This window comes from Pseudorca crassidens, chromosome 2 (assembly GCF_039906515.1).
Source record: "Pseudorca crassidens isolate mPseCra1 chromosome 2, mPseCra1.hap1, whole genome shotgun sequence".
NCBI lineage: Eukaryota > Metazoa > Chordata > Mammalia > Artiodactyla > Delphinidae > Pseudorca > Pseudorca crassidens.
The window spans coordinates 147,055,422-147,068,535 of record NC_090297.1 but is presented as its reverse complement, the minus strand read 5'-3'; the positions used below and the strand labels follow the sequence as shown (position 1 = coordinate 147,068,535).

Genomic DNA, 13,114 nt, shown 5'->3' with positions numbered 1-13,114 from the left:
TCCTGTTTAGCTCCAAGCTCAGTATGTGATCTTATAAGTTGACAGGGGTAACATTGCACCTATTAGCACTCGTCAACGGAAAGTAGATTGTTCAGGTTTCAATAAATGTTTTTTGAATTGGATTTAGGTTGGTGAGAAAATAAATTAAGTCAAAAATTCTTTGAGGCAAATTACATATTGAAATGAACAGTTTGATGCCCAACCCCTCCATCATCCCCTGCCGGAAAAAAAGACAGAAAGAAAGGAAAAAAGCAGAAGTCTTGCTTCTCTAGGCTGTGAGAATTTCTTCTGCTGTTGCATCTGTGAACGCTTTACAAGGCAATATCCACAGTTGGATTTTAACAGCCCGTGTTTGATGGGAGCTTGCGTGACATCTGGGGCTGCATTTCTGGAGAAATTTCAAAGCTAGTGATTTCCAGTTTTTAATCACCAGAGTATTTATTTTCTACCAAGGCATAATTGTCCATTGCTCCACATTTATTTTCTATGGGAGCACTGCAAAATGAAAATCAAGATGAATTACTAACTTGATCTTGTATCTCTCAAGGTTCAATGGCTCTTACCTGCTCTAGAGGCTAAAAGCCAAAGTGCTGACCTCACCTAACCGTGCTGGAAAAATTGAACACGTGGCCGTTGTCAAGGACAGAACACCCTCAGTTATAAGAACAAAGGGAACAGCAAAGGCTGGTGAGGGAAGAGGCCATGCACCCCAGACAAGGACACAGGATCCTGCACCTCTGCTCAGACCTGGGTCGTGTCTGTGGCCACAGGTGCCACAGGCAGAAGGGTAGGCTGTGCAGAAATTATTTTCACCCCTTTCTACTGAGAAAGGAAAACCTCACAGTGGATCAGCCTGCTCCTCCGTGAGGGAAAGAGTAAGTGCTTGCTTTTCACTGTGGTTTAATCCAAAAGCTTGGTGTGCTTGAAACTAAGAACAAGAACAGAGGCTGCTCACTGCAAACTCGCCAGGGCTTCTACTGCCCAGCATTAGGAGATTTGGGGTTCGGTTGTTTGGTTGTGATTGTTGATTTCTTTTCCTATGCTTTGGATGAAGCTACTGAAACTCAAGAGGGATGAATTGGGAGACTGGGATTAACATATATACAATAATATGTATAAAATAGATAACTAATGAGAAACTGCTGTATAGCACAGGGAACTCTACTTTGCTGTACAGTAGAAACTAGCACAACATTGTAAAACAACTATACCCCAATTAAGAAAAAAAAGAGAGAGATAGCAACCACTAGACCTGTATCTAAGAAGGTAAGTGATTTGCCCAGGGTCACACCGTTAGTTCGTGACAGAGCTTTACAAGACTACTTTACATAAACCAAAGCAGGTGAGGTGGGGTGGAACAAAAAAATGGGTAAAGTGAGGGTCTTAAATTTATAAGAGCTGCATGACATGGAGGGGCTTTGAGGAAAATTAATGGATGGTGTTTTCAGTGCCCCTCCCCCCCCACCCCCACCCCCCACTGCCTTTTTCTGGCTTCAGTTTTCACCAATCCCTCCTTTACTCTGAGTTCCGTCTGGGCAAGTCCTGAGCTCCTGGAATGCATCTCTGCCTTCCTTATCTGGGAGCTAATCACTAAATAGCAGGTGGCAAAGATTCTGCTTTTCATCTCTTTTGCTCTCTCCCCTCCTCTCTTTTACTCATTTCCTCAGGGCTGTGAATCTCTGAATCTGAAGCAGGAAACCGCCCTGATTTGTTCACACCTGGAATACCATCCTCTCTTTGTTTGGAGAGGAAGGAGCAGGGAGAATCAAGAGAAGAAGCCCATTGTCTAGAGAAGGAAGAGAGATGTCAGCAATTAAATACTAATGTACACACTCAGTGAGGCAGGGACACATTCACATATTTTAAATCAAGCATTCTTTCTTTCAATTCTTATATTTCCCCACTCATCTCCACTCCCAATCAATGTCTTACAAGACACATTTACTGTGTGTCGCTTCAGTTATCAACATTCCACACAAATAGGGTGACAGAGGAAACAGGCAAAGTACCTTTGCAAGTCTGTTTGGGGTTGAAATACCAACTACACAGCCTAGAGGCTCCTGGAGATTAGCTTACTTTTTGCTCCTACAAATATTAGAAACTGGCTTTTGAGGAAAGCTGTCATCAACCTCCCCTTTGCCGTGGGTGTTAGGAAGTCCCAGCCTTCTTTAAGTCATGCATTCTGTCCTCTTCCTAGACTTTCCATTCGGCCTTTGGAATGTCAACTGGTGCAGGCTCCCACCTTTAGTTATCATGTGTCTCTAAGCTCAGAGACTGGTATTTGTGGTCTGCTGAACACTAAGCTCCCTCGGGGGAAAATGGAAGAAAATATTGGATCCAAGTGTGGAAATTTAAACCCGTGATTTCCAATCTGTGGGCCCTGGGACCCCACAGGGGCACCATCTTTGTGTGAATCAGTACCTATAGTTGTACATGAATCATACTGTTTAGTCAACTATTCTGATACTTCTAATGTACTAATTTATTCATTCTACAAATATACATAAGGTGTCTACTTTGTACCAGGAACTGTGCTAAGTGCCGAGTATACAACAGATAGTGAACTAGGCAAATCAACTATGGCCTTGTGGGGTTTCCAGGCCAGTGGTGAGGCCAAAGAGTTACAGAAACACAGAAGGAAAGCAACAACTCAGATTTGGGATAGTATATAGATAAGGTGGTGATTAATTCAAATCCCGTTTAAGGTGATAGCCTCTATTATTAATATTTGCTCTCCCAGTGCATTCCTAAAGTGTAAGTATCTTTATCTGCAGGTCTATAAATTTTTTGAAATTAAAATGTGCTCTCCATACTAAAATAGGTTGGACACCACTGACCTAAATCAGCCCCAAGAGATGTCTTTTCAATCCCAGATGAATGAATTAAATAGCAAGAAGTGATATTTCACCAATATTCCAGCAACTCTCAGGTAGATAATTCTTCCCTAGGTCTGAGTTTGCATTGTTTCATTGAAAGTTAAACTCAGACTCTCTGTACCCCATCATCCAGGAATACCACCTCTCCGGGGAACCCTGGAGAAATCAAGAAAGAACATACCCATTTGGTCATAGATTCCTCCTCCCCAAGGGGCAGAGAGCAGCCCCACCTATGCCCTGACTTGGGTGAGGTCGGAGGAAAGTCTTGTGGTTGATTTTGGTATGCTGGGGAATTGTAGGCCTGGAGCCGCGGGACGTGACTTGCCGCTCTATTAGACATGCTAGATAATCTCCTGAAACAAAGAAATAAAGCAAAGATTAGATGGGAGGATTTTCTTGTCAAGGATTATGAATGCAAAAATAACCCAGAAAATAGAGCTGGTTTTGAACAGGGACCAGGCAAGATAATAGACAGGAAGAACTGTTAAACGTGAGGTCCCATTTAAATCAAAATGAGCCACCAACTCTCAGCTCCCAATGGGGCCTCTGTATACACATTCAAAGGTAGAAATATTCTAGGGACATTATTACTGTATTAGGCAATGTGGTGGGCACTGAACCTACAAATAAAATATGGTTCTTCAAGTGGTTATATTTTAGCAAAGAAAAGGTAAAGAGCAATGCTCATTTAAAAGATAATTAAACAGTAGTTTAGGCTTTGTGACAATGGAGAGAACACCAGCATGGGGGACAGCACCAGGTTTAGAGTCAAGAGACTGGATTTTTTCCTGGTTCTACGTCAAATTTGACTCTTACCTTTGGCAAGTCACTTCCCTCTTATCCTCAACTCAGTTTTCTGACCTATAAAAGGACAAAAGTTATTTCCAGCTCCTAGTGCTATGATTCCAGGCCCCATATCAGAAAGCACTTCTTTTTTTTTAATTAGTTATTATTTTTTGTGTGTGTGGTACGCGGGCCTGTCAGTGTTGTGACCTCTCCCGTTGCGGAGCACAGGCTCTGGACGCGCAGGCTCAGCGGCCATGGCTCACGGGCCCAGCCACTCCACGGCACGTGGGATCCTCCCGGACCGGGGCACGAATCCGCGTCCCCTGCATCAGCAGGTGGACTCTCAACAACTGCGCCACCAGGGAAGCCCTAATTTATTTTTTATTGAAGTATAGTTGAATTACAATGTTGTGTTCATTACAGAAAGAACTTCTAACAAAGGTCCCTTAACTTACTTGGTCACGGTTATCCTTCCTATAGAATTTGTCACAGCAGGACAGAAAATCCACCTCTTTGCAGTAGGCCTGGGTTGTAGGGTAAGATATTTCCTGACAGACTCCAGAAGTGTCCACAGGTCCTCTCCAAGTGACACCACAAGAAGACCTATTAAAGGAAGGAGATCAAAAAGCCAAATGGTGAGGACAATTTGGGGGACCACCTGTCGGAAACAGATCCACTTATTTAGTAGGAGGAAACATAAATGCATGTATCATACAGTCCCCCAACACCCCACTCCCACCAAAAATAGAAAGAACACAGCAAAATCATTGGCACTGTTGGACTGCACCCATCTTCAGCCTTGGTCTTTCACTGAGATAATTTCTTCATCTGCTGTCAACTTGACATGTTGGTGTAGGTAACTGTTGCTTCATTCTGACTCATCACAATGTGCTTTGTGGAAGTGAACCCAGGAGCCATTGTTCCCTGGTGATCTCTGGCCTCCTTCTTCCAAATTGCTGTCGGGCAGCCACGGAACAATGGCGCTGAATTGACTTTGCCTCGGTTAGTCAACGGCCTTTGCCCAGCTCCCTCCTGATCCTCTTTAAGCCCTCCTGAGAACTCACAATGCAAAAGTCCTGGTAAAAACCTCCCACATTCTGCTAATTCAGTAACAGAATTTTAAAGAGTAAAGACTGGGCATCCCAAGCCCCTGTAACGTGTCACATATGCCACACCTCCAAAATCAGCTAGTTGAGGAGATCAAGCAGAGTGGGAAGAGGGCTTGCATTTTATTTTTTATTTTTTTTATTTTTTATTTTTTTTTGCGGTACGTGGACCTCTCACTGTTGTGGCCTCTCCCATGGTGGAGCACAGGCTCCGGATGCGCAGGCTCAGCGGCCATGGCTCACGGGCCCAACCGCTCCGCGGCATGTGGGATCTTCCTGGACTGGGGCACGACCCTGTGCCCCCTGCATCGGCAGGCGGACTCTCAACCACTGCACCACCAGGGAAGCCCAGGGCTTGCATTTTGAAGTCAGATAAACTCCAGTCAGATCAACCCCAGGGCAACACTGAACTGCTCATAGTTCCACATATCTTGCTATTTTTAATTCCACACGTTGACTGTGCGACCTACTCTTTCTGAAATGTCCTGCCCCACCCCACATACTTTCTTCTAACTCCTGCTTATCCTTAACCCTCAGCTCAAACATCACCTTCTCCAGGAAGTCTTCCCTGACACTCCCAAGCTGCATTAGATGTCCCCTTGGTGTTTAACCCAATTCCCTGTGTATAGCTCTATCATTTTACTTACCATATTGCTGTATAATTGCTGTTTTCCTCTCCTAGACTGTGAATTTCTTGTCAACTAGAACCAACTCAACGTTTTCTTTTTCTTCTCTACATAGCTTGAGGCATAATCTAGTTTGTTTACTGAATGAATAAATTATCTGATTCATCCACTTAGTAGTAGTGTGTTCTGGGCAATTTAATGTACTTCTCTGGGCCTCTAATTTCTCATCTGTAGATTGGAGATAACAGTCCATTGCTCATTGAGATGTTGTTCAGACTTGGAGGCAACATACATAAAGGCCTACCGCAATGCTGATGCGTAGGCATGGAGAATTAATGCACATAGGCCGTGGATCTGCACGGGGCCTGATGAAAAGGAAAGAGAACACAGGAAGCTCATTTGAGAGCCGTGAAGACTCCCACAGTCAGTCTGCAGTGCCTACCTCTGTGGATGTATGTTCCCAGCCAGCAGCTCCCTCCCTATGGGGAAGCCTGGAAGTCCTTGTTTTTTGCTTTTTCTTAAATGAGAAATAGCAGATCATTCCTAAAAGTTTCCTGGGACTCCAGCATCTCCAGTTGGATTGATTGACTAGCATAGTTACTCTTATGATTTCTTGCATTGACAAAGGGCCCTGTAAGCCTAGGACACCCACCCGCACCCCGCCCCCGCAGACAGCCCTCAACTCTATTGTAAATAGGTCCTTCACGTGGTGAGGTCAGACTCACCCAGAGAGTTTCTGGTGATTTACCTGCACACTTTGGGTAGGAAAAGAGGAAGCAGCTGTGGTCTGAGCCTCCCGGAAACTTGACGATTGCCCTGACACTTGGAGGGTTTGCTCAAGGTGTCTCGAAAAGTTTCCAAATAATAGAGGTAAGGAAGCAGGGGCAGCTTAGCAGAAGCTCGGTGGTCACCATGGCAACAAGTGCTGTTGGCCTAGCCCACAATATCATTACACAGGACCATCCCCACATGCCCCCAGTTCCTCCAAAACACACACGCACATGAACACACACACACACACACACACACACACACACACACATGGCCTCCCTCCAGGAACATGCAGGGCTCTCCACTGGTCAAATCCTCCCAGATCCTCTGGTGAATCAGGCTGAATCAGACCCTCTGAGTCACCTAGAGCCCATGCAAGCCAGGGTTAATTTATTCAATAGTCATTTATTGAGCAAGTGCCAGTGCCGGCTTTGTGCTAGGCACTGCAGGCCGATGCCTTCTAGAACATTCTTGAGAGCCTTTCTCTCCAAGCCAACCCATGGGGAAGAAACCACTTCAGTCAGAAAGTTGGTGAGGCAAGGGCTTGGCATGGAGGTATCGCCAAAGAAGAGATCTGTGCTGAACTGGGCACAGATCATTACCAATCAACGCTTCCTGCAAGGACACACGAGAGGGTGCCAAACCACTTCCAGGGACCCCCAAATGGCCATCCAATGGCAAGTAAACAGTGGAGGGTCAATACTGAAGAAGAGTAAATTCCCACAGAATTGCTGCCACTCTGAAACTCAACCATGGCCAGAGAACCGAGAAGCACTTGAGCAACATTCCTATGGTCACCTCCAAATTATTCTGGGATCCCAGAAGTGAAGAGGAAGGAGCTTCTTTTAGGACAAAGGACAGAGAGTGATGGTGGGCTACTGCGGAGGCTTTAAAACATGTCTGAAAATACTTATACAGTCCTTCCAGGGAGAGGTAGGTTGATATCCCCTCCACCTGAATCTGGGCAGGCTTCTGACTTGCTGTAGCCAATTGAATGTGGCAGAAATGATGCTCCATGACTTCCTCAGCTAGGTGGGAAAAGGCCTTGCAGCTTCTACCTTGTTTGCTGGAACTCTTGCCATCTGAGCCCTGAACCCTGAGCCACTGTGTAAGGCTGCTCCTAGGCCACCATGCTGTGAGGAAGCTCAAGGATATGGACCAGCCATGTGTGTGTGTTCTGCCCGACAGCCACACTGAGGTCCCAGTCCATCGCCAGTACCCCATGTCAGACTTGTGAATGGAGGAGCCTCCTAACCATCCCAGCCCCAAGGCCTTGAATTGCCCCCAGCTTTGGAGTCTTCGCAGCTGAGGCTCCAGACATTGTGGAGCAGAGATAAAGCATCCCTGCCGTGCCCTGTGTGAACCCCTGCCCCACAGAATCCATGAGCAGAATGAAATGGTTGTTTTATGCCACTAAGTTTGGGCAATCTGTGGTGAGTGGCAGGACTTCAGTGACCGAATGATCCTGGAGGTGAGAGTGAACAGTATTAGAAAAAAGGAAGAGGAAAGTACAAACAAGAGAATGACACAAGGAGAAAAGGACAGGGACCTGAATGATGCTGTTTGTACTCTGTTTTCTTTTCTGATGTGAAAAAGGAACCAAATGTAATCACATTTCACAAGCCATCCCTAGGCTTAGCTTTTGGTAGCCCAGCCTTGCAGTGGCCTGGGAATACTCACACCTGGTGGTCCACAGCCTCCCATGGCATGGGCCTTTCCTTATTGCCCCTCAGGGAAGATAGGAACCTCCAGCATTTCAGAGGCCCCCCTCCATGGGGGGAAGCCACATGACTTCATGGTGGCTGAAGCTGAGGCTTCTGCAGCTTCTTTCCCTTACCACCTCCCAGGGGTGCTCCAGGAGGAGGTGACAAGGACTGTGTCTGCCCAAAGGCATGCTCAGTTATCCCTGAGATAGTTGATAGTTATCATTCTAAAAGAGACCCTAACCAGCACTGAAAGTGCTAATTTCATCTGAGCTTCTGGGAGTTACTTGTGGCAAAGAGCTCTTTACTCTTTGAGTTTCTTCTAGTTCCACTGCTAGGAAAAAAGACCACCTTCTTACCCCCATTCCTCCCACCAGACTGCTAGGAATATTTATCCTTGTTTAGACAGCCCTTTATTAGAGCTCGAGTGCATTTTAAGAAACCCCTTTGACACCCTTGCCCTAGAAGGAAAGGGAGGCGGCCTTTCAACAGGCCCAGCAGGGACCTCACCCAGTGGTCAGGTCCCTGGTCAGGGAGCATCCAGGACCTCTGGAGTCCTTGAGGAAAGGCCTGGTCAGAACTCACTACAGTAAGTGCAGCAGTGGGGAGGGTTCCCAGATCTGCAGGACTCACCCACTGGCCTTTGTTTTGGTTTTCTGAACAGCCCCATTTTCCGAAGGTCCACGCATATTGTCAGAAGGCCTTTCTATCTGTCTTGGTTTGCTCCAATTTCAATCTCCTCCTTCAACTTAGTGGCTGAATTAGACCTGAAGTTATAGACTCTTTGAACTAGAAGGGACCTTAGAAATCATCTAGGTCAACCCCCAGGAAGGGAAAGTGACTTGTCCAGGGTCACACAGCAAGGGTTCTTTAGTGTTAGAGTAAGGACTGGAACTAGGGTCCCAGGCTCCCAAGCCAGGGCTCTTTGTACAGTGCTCTTGGTGCTGTCAGACTACCCAGACGGCTTGCTCCCTGGAGAGTATGAATTCAAGGAATCTGCTTGAACCCAACCAACCACAGGAATCCTGGGTTCCAAAGATCCTGTTTGCAAACCCCACTCCTTCCTCCTCTCCTCCCTACTTCAAACCCAACCTCCCAAACCTCTAGAATAGTTTGGAGGCAAGTAAAAACAATCTGCCCAGGCAGTGTTCTACTTTTAGGCATCCTTAGAATTAAAGCTCCTGGTTGCTTTAGAAATTAAGACTTTCCCACCCACCTCTCTCTCTCCCCTTTTCATTCTCCTCCCCACCCTGGCTCTGATTTCATGTCTGCTTTTCTGTTTCCTTAGCTACATGAGGCATTTCAAGCTTCATATAGACTATTTCCTATAAATGCAAACACTGTCTTGGACACACCAATAAAACTTAATTTTGGTCAATGTGCTGTTTGGGGAATTTTTAATAAATTACACCCCTTGAACACATTTTCGAACAAAATGAAATACCAAGAAAAGAAGAACATGGTTATTTGCAGACAATGGGGGAACCACTTAGACATAAATGTTAGAATAGAGGGACAGACTGTCCTATATTATAACTGTTTGGGTAAGTATCTATTTTTCTGACTGGAACTGACTCCTGAAGGGTTTACATCATGTCTTTTTTCAATTCTACGTCCCTCATAACCCCAAACATACCACTTTTCACATACAAGGGCCTATATAAATGTTTGTTAAATTGAATCTTTTTTTTAATTTACTGAGAGCCTACTATATAATAGGCAGAAGGCTAGATGTTTTCATAGCTTTTTAAAAATTGATTCTCATGATCCCCCATCAGTTATTTCTTGCCACGTTAATGATATTTTACAAACCACCCTAACAATTCTGACTCCGATTCCAATGGATGTGGGGTTTTCCCAAACCAACCAAGCAATTCTGCAACACCAGCTGGATGTCCCACAATTCAACTTAATCCTGACACTATCTTCCTGGAGACAGCATCAGATCCACAGGTTGAGGGCTCAGTCCCACAAGGCTGCCCCCCAATTCAGATGCCAATCACAAGCCCAGGTTGTCACCTATACTTCTGACTGCCTGGCTCTAAATCAGAGGTTTCCAAAACCCCCTCCTTGGGTTTGATTAATTTGCTAGAGTGGCTCACAGAACTCAAAGAAACATTTTACTTACTAGATCACTGGTTTATTATAAAACGACATAACTCAGGCACAGCAAGATGGAAGAGGTGTCGAGGGCAAGGCATGGGGAAAGTACACGGAGCTTCCATACCCTCTCCAGGCATGCCCCCTCCCCTCAATTCCAAGTGTTCACCAACCAGAAGCTCTCTGAACCCTGTCCCTTCGGGGTTTTATTGAGGCTTCATTACATAGCATGATTGATTAAATCACTGGCCATTGGTCATGACTGATTGAACCTCCAGCCCCTCTCTCCTCCCCAGAGGTCAGGGGGTGGGACTGAAAGAGCCAACCCTCTAATCACGTGGTTGGCTCTACTGTAAACCATCCCCCATCTTAGGTGCTTCCCAAATGTCACCTCATTAACATAACAAAGACACCTTTATAGCTCTCCATGCTTAGGAAATTCCAAGGGTTTTAGGAGCTCTATGACCGGAAGGGGTGGAAGACCCAATGCCTATTCTTATCATAAATCAAAATATCTACACTCTAAAGCTTAGTAGCTTCCAACAGCCCCCTTCTGCTGTATCTGTGGGTCTCCAGGGTGGCTTGCCAGTGCTGCTGAGCCGGGCTGGGCTTGGCCAGTCTTGGTGAAGCTTAGCTGGAGGGCAGCTGGGCGGGCTGATCTAACATGGCCCAAGCCGGGGTGGCAAGAATGATTGGGGCCTCTCCCCACATGATTTTCACTTTCCAGCAGGCTAGCCCAACCTTATCCTCACAGTGGAGATAACAGGGTTCCAAAAGAGCAAGCAGAAGCATGCAGGGTTGTTTGAGGTTCCGGCTCAGAACAGGCACACCTTCACAGTGACCACACTTTATTGGTCAAAGCGAGTCATAAGGCCAACCCCAGACTCAAGGGCTGGGGAAATCAATTCCACCTCTCAATGGAAGGAGCAAAGAAGTCATGTCACAATGTATAAAAGGATTAGAATTGAGGTCATTTTTGTAACAAATCCACCGTGTAAGTCCAATCGTAAGGTGAAGGGAAAAAAATGGAGAGAGGTTAAAAGATTTATAAAACAATGTTATAAAATTGCATTGTAACGATGGTTGCGCAACTCTATACGTTTACTAAAAATCATTGAACTGTACACCTACAATGGCTGACTTTTATGGTATGTAAGTTATTCCTCAGTAAAGCTGTTTAAAAAAACTGAAAAAAAAATTTAAAATTTACTGACAATCATTCAACTAATAATTGTCCAAATCTGCATTTAAACTCAGGTATTCTAGCACAAAACCCAGTAATCTTTTCAATGCACTATATTTATTATACCTAAAGTATTAGATTCTCAGAATCAGAGCATCTAAGAGCTAGAAAGAGCTCCTACTGACTATTTTGTATATCCCTCTTTCTTCAAGCAGCTGAATGTGTAAGCCTTCTGGTGCAGGTGCAAGAATCCTCTTCTTAGGTTGAAAAGCAGAAACAGCAGTGCAGGAAACCTGAACCATTTGAAAAATACCCCTCATCTTCTCATACGCTTTTGGGATCTAGAGTGATTAACATTGGAAAGAACTTGACCCACTGTTCTTTCTAGAACCAGAAGCTGCCGACAATTCTTCTGATCATGGCTCCTCTCATTTTATGCTGACCATATCGTAAGTAGCCAGGACACCTAATGTACCTAGATTCTCGTATTAACAGTGATGGTATTTTTCTTCTATTTCATTAGGCAGTGTCCAAATCTAAGTTCCTTTTTGGGCTGAAGGTTGTATTCGAATTAAATGTAGCCCAAGGAACATCCTTTGTGGGTAAAAATCTCTGACATGAGGACTCTGGGAATAACAACACTTAAAGAAAAAAAAGGTGGATTGTGCAATGTGGTCCTTCTCTCATGCACATTAAGGCATCTGTGAGGATGATGAACACATGGGAAGTGGTATGATTTTGTCCTACAATTTGGACTTGTTTCTGGAAAGAAAAAGAGTGAAATCCATAGGAGATGCACCCAAGCCCTCCATAAACAGAGCTTTGAAAAGCAAATTGAGCAGCTTTCATCAATCACACACAGACCACATCAAAAGCTGCCTGAGGAGAATCACTCACCCCATGTCAGGCAGGGTCAGGCAAATGTTATCAAACGCTCTTTCAAGATATTACGAACCAGAATCAAGAGAGAGAGAAAAAGGTAAAGAGGAGTGTCAAAAATAAGACCATGAAAGGGAGAGAGGCAAATAAGGCAGAGAATGTGATGCAGTGGGAAAGAGGATGAGGAGGGAGGACAAAGGGAAAAGAAGGGAAACAGGAGGATATCAGGATAGATGGCAGGAGACAGAGCCAAGCTCTTATAGCAGAAGCTATAAGGAGAGTGTGGCAAAACGGAACAGAAGTAAATCAACGGCTAAAGAGAGGCAGAGAAAGGAAAGCTCAAAGCGGAGAGAAACAGCCTTTACACACGGTGGAGGCCATGTTGGCAGCCATCTGTCCTGAGGACACGTGGTCTTCATGGACTTCTGTGGAAAATTAGCCAGAACAGATCTATTTTCCCACCTAGAGGAGCATCATTAAGTCCCACTGAAAGGGGGTGGAAGAGAAAACAAAGAAAAAACGAACACTCCAAACTTCTTCCTCTCCAGCTCCCCCAAATGATCTTTTATCTACTATGAAGGGCTCTTTGATCATCCCGGCCGGCTTTACTCAGGCTCTGAAAATCAGAGGGAACAGTCATTACAAACCCAGCCTGATGTCCACCCAAGCCCCCACTGGAGCGATTTCATCTTTTATTACAACAAAGCGAGGGCAGTCATGTATCAGCTCAGGTTATAAATCTGTCTTCTTCATAGATCAAGTTCGATTTTCCAACTAATTGGAGGCAAACAAATCCACTCCTGGGTCAGAGCAAGCAAATGTCCCTTTCTCAGTAAAGGGCCTGGCTCTGTCTTAATCAAGAGGTAAGGGTCCAGCAGTACTTCACTGAATGGATGTGTCACCAATTATTGAAGTAATTTCTTGGTGTTGGTCATGTCTTTTCATTTTTTATTCTTAAAGATGATACTTTCAAAAACACCTTTGCCAAGAAAGAAAAAAACCAGGAGGTAAAGTTCCAGGTGCCTAGGTGCCCATGAGGAGCCCTGGGGGAGTCCAGGGTCAGTGGGAGGGTACCAGGTGTGAA

At 45.1% G+C, this 13,114-nt stretch overlaps 1 long non-coding RNA gene across 1 annotated transcript; it reads right to left on the bottom strand.

Annotated features, from left to right (window-relative positions):
* Positions 1-4,030: 4,030 nt before the first annotated feature.
* Positions 4,031-5,726, bottom strand: LOC137211991 (uncharacterized). The gene is made up of 2 exons (XR_010937313.1): positions 5,416-5,726; positions 4,031-4,265 (listed from the first exon to the last, which is right to left on the bottom strand). It is a non-coding gene; the product is annotated as an uncharacterized lncRNA (long non-coding RNA).
* Positions 5,727-13,114: the final 7,388 nt, after the last annotated feature.